We start from the raw sequence: 22,537 nt of genomic DNA, 5'->3' as shown, positions 1-22,537 counted from the left end.
AAACAGCACAATAAAACTATTTGAAACTACTAAAATCTTCACACTATTCAAGTAAAACAAATTATCAAATTAACAAATTATCAACAGCAACCAGACAGAGAATAATTAAATTGGAATTAATTTAGTTTCAGTAGATTTACTCAAAGTATTACTATTCAATATGTGCTTGTCACATCTTTGATTAAAATTACTGTATGTATAGATTTTGGATTTTCAAAAGAGAAAGTTTTTTGTAAACAAGAGGGACAGGAATCTCAATGTGATTATACCCTATTATTTGCTAACAAGATAAAAGTATAATTTGTAACAGTAAAAAAAGGGCGTTGGTACTTACCTTACACACCCGTTCTCCTTGAGCTGCGAAGAGCATCCAGTATTGGGAGGTGCTTCAGTCTCTGCTTATCTAGGCTGGGCTTAATTTGCGGAACACTCCTCCTCCTCCACGGGGCTCCTCCACAGCGTTCCCCAGTTTTGGCGAAGATGAGAGAAACAAACACCCTTGCCCTTAATACTGTAAAAATTCGTTGGCGGAATTTTAGGATCCCACGAGATGGAAGAGGGTGGGGTTGGATGCTCTTCACAGCTCAAGGAGAATGGGCATGTCAGGTAAGTACCAATGCCCTTTCTCCCACGAGCTGGGACATACCAAAGCTTGGCCTGCCCTACGGGAGGGACTCCGTCTGTCTTGGGATCCCCTCCTGGTCCCTGTGGACCTGTTGCAGAACCCTTCTGCCAAAGGAGGCCTCGGCTGATGCAAACACATCTATTTTATAATGCCTAATGAAAGGAGATGGAGAGGCCCAGGTTGCGGCATGACAGATGTCAGTGATTGGTGCCTGTGTGGCCCATGCTGCCAATATTGCGGTGCTCCTTGTTGAATGAGCTGTTATGCCCCTGGGCACCTGAAGTGCTTGAGTCTGATACGTTTTCGCTATTGCAGCCTGTAGCCAACGGCCTATTGTGGAGGATGAGACCTTGCATCCCTGATTGTTGGGCTGAAAAGACACAAATAAAACCTCCGTTTTTCTAAAAGAGGCTATGCAGTGAATATATATTCGTAACGCTTGCCTCACATCCAGCCAGTGCCATTGTCGTTCCAGCCCTTGGGATGGCCTGGGACAAAAATTAGGAAGTATCAGTTCTTGTGCCCTGTAAAAGGCTGAATTAACTTTGGGTATGAACGTAGGATCGGGACGAAGGACGACCCTGTCGGAATGGAAGATGCAAAGATCTTGTCTGATCGACAAGGCTGCCAGTTCCGAAATACGATGAGCGGAAGTGATCGCTACAAGAAAAACTACTTTATATGTCAGAAATTGGAGACTTGACGATTGCAAAGGCTCGAAAGGGCACTTAGTGAGTGCAAGAAGGACCATGTTAAGGTCCCAAGTGGATAACAGTGAACCATTGGCGGGCATAAGTTCATGGCTCCTCGAAGGGAACACTGTATGCGTGGATGATGGGAAAGAGATAGGAGACCTTCATAAGTGACAACTAACGCCAAGGCCGCCACTTGTCTTTTCAACATATTAGATGATAATCCCGTCAAGCCCCTCTGGTAAGAACTCTAGGATCTGAGCCACAGATGAAGAAATGGGATCAATTTGAGACTTGGTACACCATTTGCAGAAACTGGACCACGTGGCATTGTAGATGCGACTTGTTGAGGGGTGTCTGGCAGCTTGGATGGTGGCGATAACTGTTGGAAAACTTTTTGCTCTTCAGACGACTCCGTTCAACCTCCAGACAGTCAGGTGCAACCAATGAGGGTCCGGATGTTGAAGGGGTCCTTGGGTTAACAAGACCCTGTCTGGCAGAATTCTCCATGGTGGTGATACAGATAGACTGCGGAGGTCTGCAAACCACGACTGTCTGGGCCAGTAGGGAGCTACCAGAAGCAGTTCCGCCCTCTCATCGAGCAGCTTCTGGATGACCTTGGGGATCAGTGGAAGTGGCGGGAATGCATACAGAAGCCCCAGGGGCCAACGGCAATGGAGCACATTGAAATTCTCCGCTCCTTGCGAGGGGTATCTGGAAAGAAATCTCGGGAACTGAGCATTGAGGGGGGAAGCAAACAGGTCTACTACTGGCTGCCCAAATGTCCTGACTGCCTCTTGAAAGAGGGTCGGATGGAGGCGCCACTCCGATGGATCTATCGTGGCCCTGCTCAGCCAATCTGCCTGTGTATTCGCCAGTCCTGAAATGTGTTTTGCACTGATGGAAATCAGGTTGCTCTCTGCCCAACGACACAAATGCTCCGCTTCTCGCATGAGGTGTTTCAACTGAGCTCCCCCCTGTTTGTTTATGTGAGCTTTCGCAGTTACGTTGTTGGTCAATATTAATATGTGTTGGTTGCGTACCTGTGGAAGGAAGCTGCAGAGCCAGGTGTACTGCTCGAGGCTCCAGCCAGTTTATGCTGCGCAATCATTCTATGGAGGACCAGGGGCCTTGGGCTGTGAGCAATTGAAAGTGAGCTCCCCATCCAATTAGGCTGGCATCGGTGGTGATGGTAAGTCTGTGGGGCTCTTTGAATAGGCAACCTTTGTTTATGGCTGGTCTGGTCCACCAGAGGAGAGATATGAGGACCTGTGATGGAACTTTGACCTTGTATTTGGAATTGCTTCGGCTGGATTGCTAGTACGGGTGCAGGAACCACTGGAAGGATCTAGTGTGGAGCGGGCCCAAGGAATAATAGATATACATGAGATCATCTTGCCTAACAATTTTGATAGATCAGCTAGGGACACCCTCCTATGAACCCTGACCTCCTTAACTAATTGATGAATGCTGTTTTGTCTATCTGCTGACAGGAAAACTTTGCCTTCCACTGTATCTATGACTGCCCCCAGATGGATTAATCGAGTCCAAGGTGTTAAATGACTCTTTTCCCAATTGATTGAGAACCCGTGTAGTTGTAGGGAGTGTAATGTGGTCTGAGTATGAGCCAAAACTGGGGAATGCTGGGGAGGAGTCCCGTGGAGGAGGAGGAGCGTTCCACAAATTAAGCCCAGACTAGATAAGCAGAGACTGAAGCACCTCCCAATACTGGATGCTCTTCGCAGCTCGTGGGAGAATTGTTATTCCTATTAAACTAATTTTCCATTAAATAATATCAGTCCTACACTGGTTTAATCAAAAGCTTCACTGTTTTCAACATAATTTAATGATTACTTATTTGGGCATAAGTTAAAGAGATGAGTAGATTTAAGAAAGCTTTTATCTCGAAACAAGCCTTCTCCTGCATGCCATGTTGCCTCTTGCAAGCAAGAAGAAGAAAAAAGCATCTCAATAACAACTTGCTCTCATTCTTATATTAATGTACTGCCCAAGACAAAATGTACTGCACAAGTGACACTAACGAAGAAAAGAAGATGGGCCACTATTACTTTTTTTAAAAAAATGCAGATCAGCAATGCTCATTCTCCAGGTGCCTTATGGTAAGCTACACAGACTGCTTTGGAGTTTCCTTAAAAAAAAGTCTCTGCTCCCTAAACAATTTAGCCCCCTCAAAAGCCGGATGTCTGTCATCTGCACAATTCCCAGTCTAGAAAGCTACTGGACAGTCTGCAATAGTTAATAAGTTCCCAGGAAATTTTAGATATAGGGGAAGGGTTAGATGCCACCATGAAATAAAAAAGAAGTGATTCCGCCTTTCCCGGGATGTTAATATACAGCATCTACTATATATTCCCTTCTCCCTTTCTCCCACCCATTCCCGGTCTCTATAGAGACAAGTTCTCCCCCTCCTCCCAACAACAGGCCTTTCAACAGCAAAATGAAATTCCACCTGTTGAAGCAGCTCAGCTTCAGCAGCTAAAATTACCACCAAGAATGCACCACTCCAGTTACCCCAGAGAAGGCCCAGACGCGCCATGCTGCCTCAGGAACAGGTGGCTGGACCCCACCCATCCGCCTACGCCTTCAGAAAAAAAGGCTATGGGGATTTGGAATTGGGGGTGGAAGAATCGGGGGTGGGAGGAATATAATAGTTTTATCTTTAGAAAAACCCAACTGAGCAGTGTGAAAAAGCTGGAGGAATTTGGGTGCAGTGGGGAGAGAAAAGGGGAGGAAGCAGCTCCTTTGGGAATATCCCTTTCTTCAGATCTGTTATTCTCCACCCTTAAAAGGTAAACCAGTATCCAGTTCTGCACAAATTGTTACAGTAAACTAAAATGGAAATGGGCAATTTATAATTCCAGCATCCAAGAATTTCTTAGTACAGTACATTGTATAAACCAGGTCACATTAAAATACAATACACTATGCCCAAATAATAAACTGTGTTAGATAAACGTAACAAACTGCTTTGTTAACCCTTATCTTAGGATTGAAACATGGGGTGCACAAGTTCTGTCAACTCAAGGAATACACTTGCTTTCAGCTGCACCTCTGAATGGAAGAAGCTAGACACCTATCTCAAAAATCTCAAAAAGTTAAATAGGATTGGTTTTAGACACCACCTGGAAATTTTACTGTACTATTCCAAATATTAAACAACAAACCCAAAAAAGATAATTGCAGATCAATGGTTTTTATGGATTCATGAACTCTTCAGGAATTGAGATAAGTCTCAAAAAAATTGCTGGAGAAATGCATCCCAAAATAGTCCAGGATCAGTCCCTGAAATCATTTTTTGCCACCCAAATTATTACCATGGCAGTCCCCCCCCTTCTCTCCCTCCCTCTCTCCCTCCCACTCTCTTCCTCTCTCTCTTTTTCAAAGAACATCAGGTGTGCTTCTGACCATTAGAAGGTTGTTTTTTGCTGGCTTACGGCAAACTAAAAGAACGGTGGATGTCAGATCTACAAAACACATTTTGTACCTTAGCCCTCCAAAATGAACGTAGATAGGAAGCAATAGCCAGAGTTGTAGATTTTTTCCTCATCATGTTGCTTTCTACAATCAAGCTAGGAAACCTATATATGTGCTCCCCAAACCTCTGGAAGGCAGGAAGTGAGAGAGCCAAAAAAGAGGATCAGCTTTCTGATATTCAAGGGAAATTCCAAAAAATGGGATTGTGTGCAAAGAGCATATCTGGCCACAAACAGTATCTTTTTAACAACTTTGCTGAGCAACATTTTTAATTCCTTTCATAATAACGGACACTCCAGTTGTGTTGTAGACAGTGTTTCATAAAAAAAACTATGCTATTATTTATATACATGAAATGTGAAATGAAAAAGTGAAGTGCAATATTAATGAGAAGAATTTCCATGGTTTAGTTTCTTTTCTCCTTACGAGTGAAATTATTGTCAAACCTTCTATTATAAATTACTACAAATGAAAAGAATTATTCTGTAGCCACTTCCTATTTATCATCATTAATTAGGAGAAATTATCCACTACCAATTCTTGACATGCTATCAACCTCACTTCCCCACATATGTATTTAAGGCATCACAGAGAGATTTATTCAAGTCAATAGGATGGCTCAAGATTAAAGAATGCTAGGCTATTCATCTAGCCATTCAAATAATTCCACACCAGCTACCACAAAAAATGTTTTCTAGCACACCTGAATACACACAACTAGTTTAAATCCTTTCAAAGCTACAAGTGACTAACATTTTCAAGTGCTCATGATTTAAAAGATTAACATCCAGGACACCAACCACACTGAGTAAACATATCACTATTTACACACCTGGATTAAATATATTCTAATGACAAAGCAGTAGAAATAACTGACATAGATGTATTATTATTATAAAAGTCCCAAAGTTAAATTTAGAAATTGGAATAAATTGTACAAATTAATATTATATAGATTTGCATATTTTGCATTCCTTTTAATCTTGGAGCGGACAAGGAAGAAACAAAGAGCTAGACACACACACACATACCCCTTGAACAACAGAAAACAATGTATATCCTTTTTGGAAGGAAAAAGAATCTCATGAAAACACTGACCACAAACTTTCAAGCTGCTTTTCATAGTTCCAAAGTCTAGAATCTTACTTTCAAGGATGTAAAGCTAGTCAGTCACTCAACTCCAAGTGAGACCATGCAATTGGTGTAGAAAGACATGCATTCAGATTATGCAATCCACTTGATCTGAGCAGCAGGTCAAATTTATCTGCACAGCAAAGAGCTGCAAATGGGAGCAAACGGGACTCCTCCACGCCATCCCTAAACCCTTAGTGGGGCAGGCCTAGACACAGATAAGGGAAGCGCCCATTTTGCTTGGCAGCAATCTCCCTGGCAGGCCCCTTGCTGACTCACACATTTCCTTCCCCCAAAATGAAAGCTACAAGATACACTGAGTATATTGAAATATAAGTCCCCATGCCAAATCCACAAGGCCTCTGATATGCAGTCTACAGATTATACGATTTGCAGTCAAAGGCATCTAAATGGCACCTGTTTGGAGAATGCTTGCCCAACTAGGTCCATTTTGTGTGGCAACCCCCTGGCCAATAACAATTTCTTGCAATGGTCAAAACACAATCGCTCCCTACCATCACAACGATAATCCTTGTAGGGGACTCACTCTCCCCCACCTTTAAAGACTGCATAAAGACAAGAAGACAAGAAATGTATGCCATCCATGCACACAATCAAATAGTCAAACCAAGGGAATGACTCAGTGGCTATTGACCTTTGTATGTCAACCAAGCGTGTTTAAAGAACTGACCTACAGCTCACCCACCACCACCACCCTTTCTGTTTGTCCTGCCACATCAAGGAGGTTAAATGAAGCTGTCCACTCATCCACTGATCTCCCTCCTGGTCCACTCTGCCTGCCCCTTCTGATATTGGAGGAAAATCCCTCCCCTTCTCTATCTCCACTAAGCCGCCTCCAACTGTGGGAGGCGGATTAACCCATTTTCTTTAATAACCACATTTGTCACCGTAAATGTGATTACAGTTTGCTACCCAACTGGGTGTGCAGTGACCAGTGGGAAGTGGGAAAGGCAAGTGCACATGCACGAGACTGGGGGGGAGGTGCAACAATACAGGAACGGACAGGTAATTACTCCTGCCCTCTCTGGGGATGGCAGGGCTGCCTATGTCTTGTTAATGTGGTCACTTTATTCACTCAGTTCTCATTTACTTCAAGAGTACACCCAGAGAAAACATTCTAACGCCAAGGGCTGTGTCTGGGGAAATATAAAGATGAAGCAAGATCAATGCAACTCCCCACTCACACACACCCCTTAAACACAAAGATCAAAGAGTCTCCCCCCCCCCCAAGACTCCAGTTACTGTGAGGCTATTTAGTGATGGCCATAGATCATACCCCTAAGACAGAAGACCAGTAGTAGCCTTAGCAGGAAAACTGCTGTTATTCATTTCATTTATTTTTTAAGCTTATAGTCTCTTTAGCAGCAGAGAAATATCTGAAATAAAGGCTTTGGAGATTAAGTGCTTCTCTCAAATAGGTACTCAGTGCTCCATAATCTCTGCCCCATAGTTTGTTGTCATACCTCTTCCTTTGGTTCCATACCTGTTTCTTCCCACTTCAATAATGAAAAGTGAAAAAAAAATATGTCAGCAAGGGAGGACTAGGATGGAATTCCTCTACAAAAGACAGGATATAAATCTAAATAAATAAATAAAGCCACTGAATACTCAAGTTTTGTATTGGTTTAAATTTCCAATCCAGAAGTATTTATTCCATGGTTTTTGTCAACTTCCTAGCCTATTTGACCTAACTAGATTATAGCGAGGATTAAGGAGGAAACTATATATATTGTTTTTGTTTGTTTGTTTAACAAACTGACTTGTTTGTAAAAATCGGGTAAATACACTGGCCATGAGGAATTCAGTGTCTATTTAATATGCACAAGAAGCTTCAAGAAGCAGGTTCTCCTTGCTACATGTAAGGGAAAACAGTCAGAACTTAGCACTTTTTTTCATTCCCTGACAACCTAAATAATTTCAGGCATTTAACTGAATGGTTTGATCTATGATTCAATGTATTATCTCTTGGTGGCAAAAAATGCTTTCACTTCAACTGATGTATTCTGTTCAGGAGTTTCTAGCCTGCAGAGTCCTCCAATCTCCAAGTTCTCACTGTAATTCACATCCATCCATTCCCATTTTTGGAACATTTTTATTTGTATTGGCAAGATCCTTCCTTGGTTTTGCATATTTTGCTGAACTGAGGTATCACGTATATGAAACAATTTGGCAGAAACAAATTGAACTCCTTATGGCCCAAGAGCTCAAGCAGCTGCTAAACCTTCTGAAAATCTTTTCTTAGAATATTGTTTTAGATTATAACTGGCTTCAAATCCACTGGTGCATCTTTGAGCAACTTTATTTTCTCCACTATTAAAATGAGGGGAGAGGAGGAGGGAGTCCTTTAAGAGCTCTGCTAGATCAGACCAAAAGCCTCTCTGATCCAGTGTCCGATTCTCACAAGAGTCAACCGATGCCTCTGGAAAGCCCATGGGTGTTCTTTCTTTATTTAAATGTTAAATGTACGTCTCACTTTCCTATTAGGAGCTCAAGGCAACTTATACATTTTTCCTCATACTTATACTCCTATGAGGTAGGCTGGACTGAGAGTAACTTTCATTCATACTCTCATAATGAGTATACAGCCTCCAACAAATAAGCCTCAGTTGTCATCATGTCGTGAAGCCACAATAACTTTATCATTCAAGAATCCACCTAGCCACATATCCACAGGAACATTAATGAGTCACCCCAACACCAGCTTTCTCCAGCTCTGCCTTTCAAACAATGAAAACTACAAAGCTTTGCCCTTGAACTACTCCAAACTAAAAAGTCCAAATATTTCCATAAACCCATGGGATTTTTGAGTTTTAAGCAAAACAAAGTTTTATTGGATGAGAGGAGTTTCCCTGTGATATGAGATAAAGATGAAAGTGTCACTGGAGGAAAACACCTAGCAATGTACAAGTTCTTCATCATTATTCACAAAGCCCGTTCTTCCTCCCTAACCCCCCTTCCCAGACAATGAGGCCATTCCAAGGGAGTTTTGGCTGCCAAATCTCTCCTTTTCTCATCACATCCCTAAACCTCCCCAACCCACTCCTCTGCTTACAAGCGGGGAGAGAAGCCGGCAGTCCTGGCGCCCGGCTCCCTCGGAAATCCCAGCTGCTGGCCTTTCCATCTCCATGTCTTTGCTGAAGGGGAGGGACACAAAGGATAGAAGTATCATTTCTCTAGCTCAAATCCGGGAATAAACTATTTCCGATCCATATTGTGGAGGTGGGGATGGCTTGTGCAGGGGTGGGGGTGGAGAAGAGTCTGGAAGATACAAGGCAGGCGGAGAATCAGTCCGCAGCGGCGCAGTCTGGGCAGAAAACAGCGGACATGGCAACATAAGCAGCTTCCCGGTTATAAATAGATATCCCAAGAGATGGAGCGCAGAAGGATAAAGGTTCATAATACCAGCACTAGGGACCACATAAAAGTTATAGAGGTGATCTGATGCTGTGATGGCGTGCCTTTTGATTATGGGAATCCTTAGGCAAGTGTCTGCTTTCTCCTCTTCCATCTGCAAATATTGCCACCCACATAGATATAAACATTTTGAAATGCCAACCTCAGGACTAGTCAGGATGCCTGCTGTCCATCCCTTTTACTACTTGTCAAGATCTTCGAGGCAAGGCAACGTGGGAGCAGAAGGAAAGCTGGCGACATTGCTCCCTCTCCTGTTCTCCTTTTCTTTGACCTCTCTGCTGAAAGAAAAACATACTGGAATATCCTCCCCAACTCCTGCTCCTGAATAGCAACAACAACAACAACAAGAAGAAGAACAAGAGGAAAAAAAGTTCATATTTTGATTTTTGGGCTTTCCACTGGTATCATGTGAGGGAGGAACATCCCACATATTTCAGAAACAAGGTTTATACCATGGAAGTGCATCATTAATTTCATAGCATGGCTTGACCATGTGTCACTCTAAGCTATGGCTTAATGAGTCAGAATCAGGTGGGCTCTTTCAACACACTAAGGATAAAACGTAAGTCATGGTTTTCAAATCACACCAACTGGGCTCATCCACCATCAAAACCAACCCAACCACATGCTGCTTCAACTCACAAATGCAAGGATTTTTCCTTTAAGGTCATTCTCTGCCAGAGATTCACTGGATAGGCATGCCATTGCCTTTTTAGCCCCAGAATCTGGGACTCTCTCTGCCCAATGCCATCCAGTGTCAAAAAATAAAAAAAAAACCTTCCAGTTTATTCAGCAACCCAAAGCAGAATTGGTCTGTGGGTAAATACATTTTAAAAATTTGAATCTAAATGAAAAACTGGGAAAGGTTTACATGTCAATACTCTGATGACAGTATGTTAGAAATATACAAAGGTATTTCCTACTGTGGGACCAGCAGGGATGATAGACTATAATAGCAGGAGGTGGCTATGTCACCTGTATGTAATGACAAGAAGAGAAAACACAACACCTGGAGTTTGGGACTATGGGTCCAAAAGAATGAGCTGCCTTCTAGAGCAGTCTTCACCATCAAAGGCAACATGCTGCTTATGAATTCTTGGAGCCATAAAATATCACTCTTCCATTTATATAATTTTTAAACAGTTTTCAGTCCATGACAAAGACCATGATTATTTAACAATTGCAAATATTTCTGGAAGGGATCATGAGGGTAATGGAAAAAGAATTCTTTTCTGTACAGAATAACCTGTAGACTTTCTACATCAAGGCCTTTTTATGCAAATATTTCAAAATACAGCACTTGCGAATGAGATAGAATTGCCACACAGGACTCAGTCTAACACACATATTAGTCTTGTAATGCAGCCATGACAACAAAGCAGGGCATTAGCACATACAAAGCTAGGGCTGTACATATTTGTGTCATCTCAAACCAGCTCCAGAAAAGCTGCAACTTCTATATACTACACTGTAAAAAGTTTCACACATATTACTGTACCGTGCATGTTCTATTCTGCATAACTCATTCTGTTTCTGATAACCATGAGAACATTTGCAAGACAAGGCAATTCAATGAAATCCAGCCACCTGACCAGTGAAAACTCCCCTTCTTTCCCCATCCACATTTGAGCTTTTGCTGGGTTTTTCCCCAATTCATTTTCAAGTACCTATTGCTCTCCTTAACAACGTGATACCATATTTTATCTTCTCTTAACGAAAGTCCTTTTTCGGGTGCTTTAGTTCTACATCCATCAATGATTTTCCACACTAATCAGGCACCCCAAGAATGGCAGTTCATTCATTCCCAATGTAACATCACTGGCACATTTCTTAAGCAGGAAGCATAAGGTCTGCACTGAACTGCAGAACTCTGACTCAGTTCATCAGACTCTTATCCAGAATCTCCAGCCTGATCATTCAAAGGAGAACCTTGCTTGTTCACTAACCCATTTCAAAGCACTATTTAGATCCAGTCAAGCGAAGCACTGCAAATAGAGACATCTCACTCCTTATGAAAGGCAAGAAGAAAAGATTTCAAAGGAACAGAGAAAAATCCAGCTGGGTGGATAAATACACATGACCCAATCCCAAATATCATTACTGTAGGTTTAAAGTTTTTAACTCTATTGAAACTACTCCAGATTGGAAGACTTAGGGTACTGTTGGCAAGCAAGCTAATGAAGACAAAAGTGCACTGGAAAGATGAAAAGTAGAGAACGCACCAAAGGCAGAATTAAAAATGGGGAAATTTTTAAGAAAGATGTTTTCATCAGTCAATTAACTGAAGCCAGGAACTTTCCTCACCAAAGACATAGGATGCAAAGTTATCTTAAGTATCATTAAACTAGAAGGGACCACCTAACCCCCCCCCCCTCCACCAAATACAATTTGAAGTAAGCATTTGTTTATCAATTATTAATAGAAAGCAATAAGGAATAGTAGGTAAGGCTATATGACTAGAAACCAAAAAAAAAAAGGGGGTTCAGGTCCCTGCAAGGACTTGTACAGACAGTCTCCAAAATTTGACACACATAAACAGAAGAAAAAAATCATTAATTACAACTTGCATATAGAGATGAAATATTTTGACACCCAGAATCATAGAACCAAACAAATGTAAAAAAAAATTAACCTTTAAAAAAAGAAAATTGTCTACAAGTTGTTCCTTTATTTTTATTTTTGTTCTGAAGATATTCAAATATATTTTAAATGATATGAAATCAACTCAAACTATATTTTAAGGAGCAACTACAGTCTTTTAATTAAAAAAACATTCTAGTTTTCTTCACTTATGAAAAAACAAGAGTTTTTTAAACAAGAGGATTTTTTATTTTTTTAAAAAAAATATTAAAATTATATGTACCTTTATCGCAGCAAGCCCAAGGAACAGTCATAAGTGAAACCTGGAATAATCATAGGAGAATTCCATTTTGAAAAACCCCTCCACCTCAAGGTTTTATATATAAAACATTGCTATGGAATAGTATCTTCAAAACACATTCTCCTGAAATATATACACACTCACACAGGCACAAACACAGATTTTTTTTTAACTTGAGCATTATCCGGTATATGTTTTTGTGTTATTGGTGTCACTATACAGAATAAGGATACTGCATTTTTAATAAATGATGTACATAGCATTTTAGTTATTGATAATTTTCCTGGAAAATGATGTGCAAGGATCTTCCAGTGTCTTCATGCCACTGTTATGCCACTGTGAATGTATTTTATCTCTATCACTGCATATGTTTCTATACCAATTCCAAACTTCTGTACTAATTTCTAGTTGTAGTTATCACCAGTAGATCTGTTGCCTTTTATCAGGGATATACTTATTTGCTGGTGATATTGTATTATTCACTAGTTACTCTCCTTATTTTTTGGTGGTAGTGGTGAGAATAGATAGACATATCACATTTTTATCAAGTCAATATCATTTTTCACATTTTATTGTTATTCCATCTTGCTAGAGTTGACATTATTTGTCTATGGCTATTTATTTGACAAAGCAAGTATCTCAGCCAATTATTTTGCCTACTAGTCATTCCACCACTGGCAACCCAATAGAAGCAGTTGAAAGCCTAAAGCAGGGCTGCCAAACTGCTGACCCACAGGCCGGATGCGTCACATGGTGGCCACGCCCATGCCCAGTTTAGCAAAGGGAAAAAAGTCCTGATATGTCACATGATGACACTGTGACGATATGAGTTTGATGCCCCTGGCCCAAGGTTCAACTCCTGGAACTTGGAATTAATAACAGCATTGGCCTAATAAGGATTTTTTCCCAAACCAAAACTTGGATACAACTGCTTTGTATGCAATAAATACTTTATAAAAAAAGCCAGGTAACCTTTTAATCATTCATCTATTTTTTATTTTCATTTTTTGCACAAGTAATTGAAGGCTTAACTTATGTATTTTTAAATAAAAATGTCATATCACAATGTCACAGTTTGGTCACCTTTGGAGTTTCCAGAAAGGGGTTATATAACAGGGCTGGGATTCAAATTTCTTAACAACTGATTCTGTGGGCATGGCCTAATTTGTGGGTGTGGCTTGGTGGTCATGTGACTGGCTGGGTGTGGCTTGTATGTATTATAAATATTTATGTAAATATTGATTTTTTTTTATAAAAAAGAGCAACTTTTACCCAAAAGCAGGCAAAGCAGGCAAACTTTGCTCACAGAATCACAGATTCACTCAGAGATCTATCTTTCTGCAATCTGCTACCTGAGTCTGCACTGAAAAATAGAAGCTCCAGTCCTAAGAAAGGTTAAACTCTGCTTTTAGATAAGCTAGAAAGCAAGAAATCCAACAATTTCCTGCTTTCTAGCTAATCTAAATATCCCGGCACATCAGAACAGCTGATAGTCGGGGGGGGGGAGGAAAAATAGCAACTTACCAAATGCTGGCAAATTTGATGGCATGCATGCCAGGTAAGGAGTGAGTGGGAGGGAAGGGGAGGGGCCAGCCAGTGGCACGATTTGCTGGTTTTCCAAACTGTGTAGAATCATAACAACTGATTCTATAAAACCAGTCCGACCAGGTAGAATCCCACCCCTGGTTATATATAATCTGCAGCTTCTACCTCTTTCCTTGAAATTCTAAAGAAAAGTTTAAACTTTCCAAGTGCATAGATTGGCTGTGGCCATCCTTATTTTTCAATCAAATGTGTTGGGCACCACAGTCATGAGAGTTGGGGAGGAGTTGGGTTGTTTTAAAAATAAGTAAGAAACATCACAGCAAATCAATGACCTTGGAAATCAAATGTTTGTCTTTCTACAAAAAGCAATTCCTCAAAATGTTTGGAAGTCAACAGATATCAATGGCAGCTTTGGGCAAAATATCATAGTTCTCTTTTTTGGAAAATCTGTCACTCTTTGGGCCACATAACCAATTTCTCCAAATCAGGCTCGTAATGACAGCAGGGTTTATTTCTATTGAAGTGGCCACTACAGCTGTGCAAACATATGAAAGAAGCGCTTCGCAACATGTGGGCGTGCAAACAAAGCACCTCTCTTTGAATCCAAGTGTGAAGCAGCCTTGCAAAAGGTATGGGTCTCTTAACAATTCAAAGAGAGGTGTTTCATTCTTGCTTCCACACATACATTTCTGCTCTTTCAAATGCTTTTGCGCAGCCCTTTAGGCTACTTACGCTAAACATTATAATGGACAAACCCTCCCAGAGTTCCTCAACTTGAATTCTTTATTCTGTGCAAAACTTGTTTTGCATTTTCTTCTCCAGGCGCATGAGGACTGTTCCATCCTATCTAAAGATCAAACTGATCAGGTGACAGGAGGGAAGACAAGAGGAAAAGAGCTTCAGAGATCCATGGCAAGTTGTATTAGGAAGGTGAACTCACATTCCCTAAAACAGAAAATAGTGGCAAGTAAGACATCTGTTTGGGCTTCTCTGTGTTCTGATTTTGCCATGATGGATACAACAAGATTTTTAACCAACCTGCCATATTCCTGAGACATGCAACTACTATTATATAGGAAGAGGAAAGGCAGAGTATGCTCAAGTATCTTCATTACTTAACAGAGTAATGATATGACTCTCAAAGCAGAAACAAACCAAGAAAGCAAAAAGCGAAAAACACAGTCCTACCAACATTCTTTATCCAAATATCAAACAAGGACTGCCTAGTACTCTTCTAAAATCCCCCTAAAAATGATTTTTCAAACTGGAAACTATGATAGTTGGGAAAAATGCCCTACCACAAAGCAGAATATAGCCAAGGTATATTGATTCTGTTCAATCCACATGTAAGGCATTCTACAAAAAAAACCAAACACCACCCATTTTTTCATCAACAGTCAAAAATATTAGAATTGCAAAATTCTAACCTTTAGAAAGCATTGATGGATAATCTGTGGGTCAACCAATGTATCTGGAAGAAGTGATGGCAGCAAATTCTGGCATCTATAGTATAGCTAAACTGCAAAATTTAGATGACTAATATGGCAGAAAAGTAGTAGAGTTTTCTGTAACTCTTTTCTGCCATTGAGAGGTCATCCAGATTTTTGCAGGCCAAATATCCCTACATAAAATCATTTTTCCTCTCTCTTCTTTTTTAAGGGAAATGTGTTAAGATTGCAAAATACTGTTTAGCTGCCAGTCCCATTAGTTACTATAGAAATGATAAAGCAATGGAACCCTTTCTTCTAGTACTCTGATGAAACCTCATAGGCAAGTCACAGAAGATAAACAACTTTCACAACTTCATTTATTTATATATACTTACATGCTGACCCAATTGAGCAACTCTGAAAGGAATACAACTAAGATACAAATTGCAACCAATATTCCAGAACACACACGCGCACACGTGCATGCACACACACACACACACACACACACACACACACACACACACACACACACACAAATAACACCCCAAAAACCATCAAATGTAGACTCTTTTCTGGTAAGGAACAAGTTCAGGTCATCCCCAAAAACTCTCTGGAAGAGCTAGGTCTTGGTGGTCCTATGAAATCTTAGCAGCATTGGAGTTGTTTTGATCTCTAGAGGTACACTGTTCCAGAGAAAGGGAACTGCAATACAGAACACCTGCCTCAATGACATATTCCCAAATGGCTGGGTCCCAGAGGAAGTCCCTTCCTCCAGATTTTGCTTGATGAGCAGATGGCACTGGGAATAAATGGTTTCTAAGCTACAAGTCTTCAGCCATGTAAATGTGACTATTATTGAACTGCATCCAGAAGTTACTTGGCAGTCAATACAGCTCTCAAACTAGCAGTATCTTCAAAAGTGGTTCCACCTATAGCCTTTAGGCTTTCACTTGGTTTTTAAGGAAGCACCATGTATAGTGCATTATTAAACTCTAATCCAGAAGAAATCAACGCATTAATAACCCTGAGCAGAGCCTCTTGATACAGAAATGGCCATAACTGGTACACCAGAGGGAACTGTGCAAAAGCCTGACTGGCTACAACCACTATCTTATGTTCAAGCAGGAGTCTAAGGAGACCTCCAGACTACTAGTCAACTCTGTACATGCAGTGTAACCATCTCTAGGATGAAATATGGAAAATTACTGGAACTGACTGCCTTAACTCACCAACATTCCACTCTGCTTATTCCAGATCCTAGCAGCCTCCAGACACCAGGAAGAACCTCTATCTCATCTCCTGATTGGCCCTGTGTCAAGATGTACAACTGGCTGTCATCAGCATACTAATGATACCTGACCCTATATCTATAAATGAACTCCCCCATGTAACTCCTCTTGGTCCAAGAGGATCAACGGTATTAAACTCTCTCATCTCAATCCATAATTATCTACCAGATCAGTATGGTCCAGTTAAATGCTCAGGCCTGAAACGTGACTAAAAAAGATCCAGATAATCCTCTTTTTAAACACAATTTTACAAAATTCCTTTCCTACATTCATTTTATCACACACACACACACACACACACACACACGATATAAAAATAAAGAGTAAATGTAAGGGTGGGGGGGAAATCAGCCAGGACAAGGGGAACAGGTTAATACAGATGCTTTAAGTAGCCATTAATTTGAGTTTGTCTCAGCACATTATGTAAAACTAATTAATGTGGTTTATGAGCCACTGTTTTATTGCTTACTATGTGTGATCCAAATCATTTTAGTTTGTTCTACAAACTATGGTTAAAAGCATGAACTCGGCCACTTGGTTTATGGCTTTGGGAGAATGATTCCACTCAAAATTATTCAAATGCACTTCTTTATTATTGCATTCATATTCAAAGTACCATGTTTTTGTATGAAAGATTGACAACCTAACAGAAAATGTGGCATTAAAGATAGAACACTAGTTATAATGCATTCAAAGATGGAAAAAATAGTCCAGTACCGCATTGGCAATATTGAGACAGATACATTATCTAGTTAAGTTTTTCTCCTTAAAAATGTCCACAATGCAGGACTAGAGTCTCAACCACCTTCTCTAACCTTTAATTATCATCCACTATCCCCACAAATCTTCTGCTTACGATGATTACTGAGGCAGCCAAATGACATATTCTCTCACTCTGCCATAAAAATATTTCTTAATATTGAAAAGATTATTTTTAGGAGTTAAAATCAAACTCCAGCACTGCCAACTCCAGACAGAGAACCGGGAAAATATTTGAAGCTCAACCTCAAGCTCCTGTGTGATTAGTTCTTGAATTAAAATGCTAGTGACTACCTCAGCTTTTTGGGGCAACGAGTTCTATAGGCCCCTGAACTGTATTTATCTTGAAAACACAATTTTTCTTAACATAGGCTACATTAAATGAGGCGTGCTGATTTCCAAATCAACTTTGTATTTCCACTTGCCTACAACATGACAAAGCATATAACAGAAACAAATTCACAATTTGGGTTACAGATGGCTAACGCTAACACACACACACACACACACACACACACACACACACGTATTTTCCCAGGGAAACCCAAGTTCCTTTTTTAAAAGAAAAAAGAACTAGTTGACAAGAAGCAGTCATCAAGCCTGACGCAATGTTTCCTGGTGTCACCCACATCATATAGTTTCATTCCAGCTAAAGAGGAACGTTTCTGAACAGGCAGGGTGGTGGGGAAAGAAATAACTGCTCAATAAGGAAAATGGTTATTACCATCAATGTTTACACTAAAATAATCTTATTGGTTTTCACTGTACACAAACTATTCATTTATAATCTTGAATTCACAAATGAAGGTAACACTTGGGGTGTTGAACTAAAACTGTTCAGCACTATCCACAGCCATGGCAGCTGCCTTTGAGAACAGCAACTCTGTCAGCTCCACCTATTGCAAAGGATTACTCAAGTACTAAGCAGTGTGTGTGTGTGTGTGTGTGTGTGTGTGTGTGTGTGTGTGTGCGCGTGCGTGTGTGTGTGCATGTGCGTGTGTGTGTGTGTGTGTGTGTGTGTCTTCTTTTGAGCTCCCAAAGAAAAGTGGAGATACCTCACTAAAATAAAGTTTATGCAGATGGGAAATGATTAAATAGTTGGAGTGTTACCATACCGTTCAATTTTGGTTAATGTAAATCTACATTAAATCAAGCATAGATTGTGTTCTAGCTGTAGCACTTATTTTTAAGCTTTCCCCTTTTCCAGACAGACCGTTGAAAATTGCAGTGCAATAGAGTAATTAAAAGGCCAATCCACCACCCTTCTCAACAAAAGCTCCTATTTATCTTTACATCCATCCTTCTGTAGTCCATTCTGCATCTTTCTATTGTCCATTCAGATATTCCTCTAAGCATTACCAATCAGGATTCAGTTCTCACAGATGTTAACCTCATTAAGCAAAGAGCAATCTTAGAATCCTTAAAGATGATGGGTTTAAACCAGGGGTGGGCAAACTATGGCCCGCGGGCCACATCCGGCCCGTTGGTCTGTCCAATCCGGCCCGCCCCTGAAAAAAAATTGCTGGGCGTGGCGTATTGCCCTGTGCCGCGTGGCCCCCAAAGCTGCAAAACAGTGCGGAGCACTCTCTGGGTAGGAAAGAGAAGAAGAAGTTTGCAAAGGCCTCGGCTGGGAGTTTGAAATCACCTTCGAGTGCGACCTCTCCGAAGGTGAGTCCCCACCGATCCCCCTTTTCTTTCCGGGGCTTCAGGCTTAAACTTTGCAAAGGCAAAGTTTGCAGGCTGGAGCGTCTTCCCGCCGAGGAGTGGGAAGGGTTCCGCCCGGCGGGTGGGCGGGCTGCTTGAGCGGGCAGCTTGAGCCACCTAAAGCTAGGCCGCTGCTGGTGGAGCCTTGCCCTGCCTTGGTGCCCCGTTTCCGGCTCGGGCGGTCCTGCTCGGGCGGCACTTTAAAAGCCTGCTCCCAGCACCCGAGCAACTTCCCAGCAACTTGCGGCTTCCTTTTTCCTCGCGGGCGCTCACGCCTGGCCCCAAGCCGCGCGGCGGAGGGGAAGCCCGGCGGGCGGGCGGGCTGCTTGGAGGAGGCGACCGGCGGCGCTCCGGTTTCCCCTTCTCTGCCTCCTTCTCTGCCTTTCCCTCTTGCTCCTCACAGTTGCCCTGAGCTGGTGCGGTTCTTTACTTGGGCAGCCAGACGCCCGCAGCAGCAACAGGCAGTTCCGCCCGGGCTCCGCTCAGGTGTCCAGCTGGGGCTGTCAGGAGTTGCTACCGCCGGCGCGGCTCGCGCGGCTCCAGTCCCGCGTTGCCTTGGGAAGGGAAAGGCAAAACCAGGAGCCGCTGAGCCTGACCCCGGTGCCACTGCTGCCGTTGCAAAGCACCACCGTGGCTCTTCCTTTTTGCCTTTCCCTTCCCGAGGCAACGTGGGACTGGAGCCGCGCCGGCGGTAGCAACTCCTGACTCAGGGGGCCTCCGAGGGGAGGGGAAGGAGGAGAAGAAAGGGGGGGGCAATTCCCAAAAAATCTTGTGCTGACCCGGCCCGTCTGTCAAATTTTAAAAGTCAATGCGGCCCCCGAGCCAAAAAGTTTGCCCACCCCTGGTTTAAACAAACTGATGGTATTCACAGAGTAATATTTTGATATTTTGTTTGGGACCTACCCAAGCCTCCTACTTTTTGGACTGCCTTAAAAAAAGATAGAAAAAGGTTTTCAATGGAGACAGATTTTTCTGCAGTTTTTTTTAAATGTCCAAGTTTCTTATCCAAAGAAAGATAATTAAAAATTCAGAGATGACCTGGAATATTTTGCCAACAGTGGCATATTTTTCACCAGCTATCAAAATGCACATACCAATCCTTCCACAACACAGAACTGCAATTTCACTATGTCTTATTTAGAGCTGATAGGCATCCTCAGAACTAGGTCAAGAAATGGGAGATTCTGAAAAGCCAAGTTGTGCACAAGAAAAATGTATTATCTAGGACTTATATATGCATTTGTTCTTTGTGTTTGTGTGTGTGCATGCGCGCATGCACACACATGAATGCATATATTTTAATTTTACTAGGGATGGAGTGAGATAGAATTTTGTAATAAAAGAGACTAAAACCCTGCTGTCAAACTCTAGAAACAGCATTCAACCTCCAATATCTTAAGAAATAATTATGCATAATAACCAAAAATTGTCTTTTTTTAAAATTAAGTTGAAATTCTCATAAAATGAAATCTGTATTCAACAGTATATATTTCTTCATTTTGCAGATTTGAACACCTGTTTTCACTCTTGGGATGCCTTCTATTTAACAAATAATTGAAATCCTAGTTCACAATATTTCTATCTTTAAAACAACATGTATAAATGAGACAAAGCAGTTTGCACCTGTCTGATTATTTTGCTTAAATCATGTGATTTATTTATAATAAAACTCTAATTTTATGCAATAGGATTGAATTTATGCATTTTACCGTGCACCACACTACTGTTCTAATACAATTCAGCATCATATAATCTCAATTAATGTTACATTCTGATCCAATAAAAGAAAAGCATTTCATTTCATACCATGATTAACTTCCCAAACTTTTTCAGTCCACCGCCCCCTTGGTGCTACAAACTCATCCTCGGTGCCCCCGACCCAGGGGTGGGATTCAAATTTCTGCGGGCGTGGCATAATTTGAAGGTGTGGCTTGCTGGTCACATGACTGGGTGGGCTGGCGTGGCTTGCTGACTGGGCGTGGCTTGCTGGTCACATGATCGGGTAGGTGTGGTTTGGTGGTCATGTGACTCAATGGGTGTGGCCAGGCGACTGGCAAACCAAATACAAGTGGTCCTCACTTAATGGCCAGTTGTTTAGCAAGTCTTCTAATTTATGACTGGCCTCCCCAGAGCTACTTGACCTGTTTTTGGAGTTTTGATAGCTATGCACACACATACACACACACTCCCTTCTAACCCTGCTGGAGCAGGTCATTGGACTAGAATCGGCAAAGCATCTCTGATTAGATTCTAGTAGTGAATAAAATCTAATCAGAGATGCTTGGCTGATTCTTGTTGATTTGTTTTATTTGTATTTCTTTATTTTATGTTGTTGAATTGCATTGACATGTGTGTCCCTTCTTGTGCACAGCCCAGAAGCTTTTGTGATTCTTTGCAGCAAAAATATCGACCTCTGGCTTTGCTCTACTTTTCAAACATGTCGCCACTGCTGCGTTCTAGATGCCAGCCCCGCAGGTCCTCCCCACTGAGCCTGCTGCACCGGAGGGACCTGCCCAAGCAAGTCCGAGAGGAGCGGTGCACCAAGTCAATGGGGTGAGCCTGGGAGAGGGAAAGAGAGAGAGAGAGAAAAGAGAGAGAGAAAGAGAGAAGGAAGAAAAAAAAGAGAAAAGGGGAAGAAAGAAAAAGGGATAAAGAAAGAGGGGGAGATGGAAGGAAGGGACAGAAAGAAAAAGAAATAAAGGAAGGAGGGAGGGAGGAGAAAGATATCTATTCTAGTCCAATCACCTGCTCCAGCAGGGTTAGAAGGGGGTGTGTGTGTGTGTGTGTGTGTGTGTGTGTGTTCTCCTTATAATTTACCAGTACATTTTGGTTTTGCCTTCTTCAGAATTGGCACTGTAATACATTGGGGAAAAGTAATTTTTTAGGGTGGAGATCTGGTCCAATGGATCCTGTTTAAAGCCTCAACAAAATGTGAGAGCTTCCTGAAAGTCTTGACCATGTTTCATCCACAAAACCTTTAATTAATAGAAGCCAAAGATGTTTCAATGTGAAAAAGGGCCTCGGTCTAAACTAGGCCTCATTTCAATCTGATGCATCAGGTCTCTCTCTCTCCCTCTCTCCCCTCCATGCCTCCCTCCGTCCCTCCTAGACTGGCTTTGCTCTACTTTCCTGATGTGCCTGCAGGGCCAGTGCTTCGAACATGGATGCATGGATGGATAGAGAGAGAGAGAGAGAAAGAGAGAGAGAGAGAGAGGTAGGTAGGTAGGTAGGTAGGTGGGTGGGTGGGTGGGTGGGTGGATGGATGGTTAGATAGATAGATAGATAGATAGATAGATAGATAGATAGATAGATAGATAGATAGATAGATAGATAGATAGATAGGTAGGTAGGTAGGTAGGTAGGTAGGTAGGTAGGTAGGTAGGTAGGCAGGCAGGCAGGCAGGCAGGCAGGCAGGCAGGCAGGCAGGCAGGCAGGCAGGCAGATCTTTTGGATGAATGTATGGATAGATAGGTAGGTAGGCAGGCAGGCAGACAGACAGACCTTTTGGATGTAGGTAGGTGGGTAGATAGATTGGTAGATAAGTAGGT

General features: G+C 41.7%; 1 protein-coding gene across 4 annotated transcripts in view; it reads right to left on the bottom strand.

Moving 5' to 3' along the window:
• RARA (retinoic acid receptor alpha) overlaps nucleotides 1-22,537 on the bottom strand; it is a 219,840-nt gene that overhangs the window by 150,538 nt on the left and 46,765 nt on the right. Inside the window, exon 1 of one of the 4 annotated variants that reach the window (XM_087947975.1) lies at nucleotides 9,017-9,190. The exons of 2 other annotated variants lie outside the window; for them this stretch is intronic. The gene's annotated coding sequence lies outside the window, so the exon portion shown is untranslated. Of the gene's footprint in view, nucleotides 1-5,958; nucleotides 6,073-9,016; nucleotides 9,191-22,537 lie in introns of those variants that run through there. One more of the 4 variants, XM_087947976.1, reaches the window with a different exon arrangement.

Source organism: Notechis scutatus, chromosome Z (assembly GCF_049901735.1).
Source record: "Notechis scutatus isolate UNSWTSFEM ecotype Mainland chromosome Z, rNotScu1.2, whole genome shotgun sequence".
NCBI classification, from domain to species: domain Eukaryota; kingdom Metazoa; phylum Chordata; class Lepidosauria; order Squamata; family Elapidae; genus Notechis; species Notechis scutatus.
The sequence above is the reverse complement of the archived record's forward strand: the minus strand, read 5'-3'. Positions and strand labels throughout refer to the sequence as shown.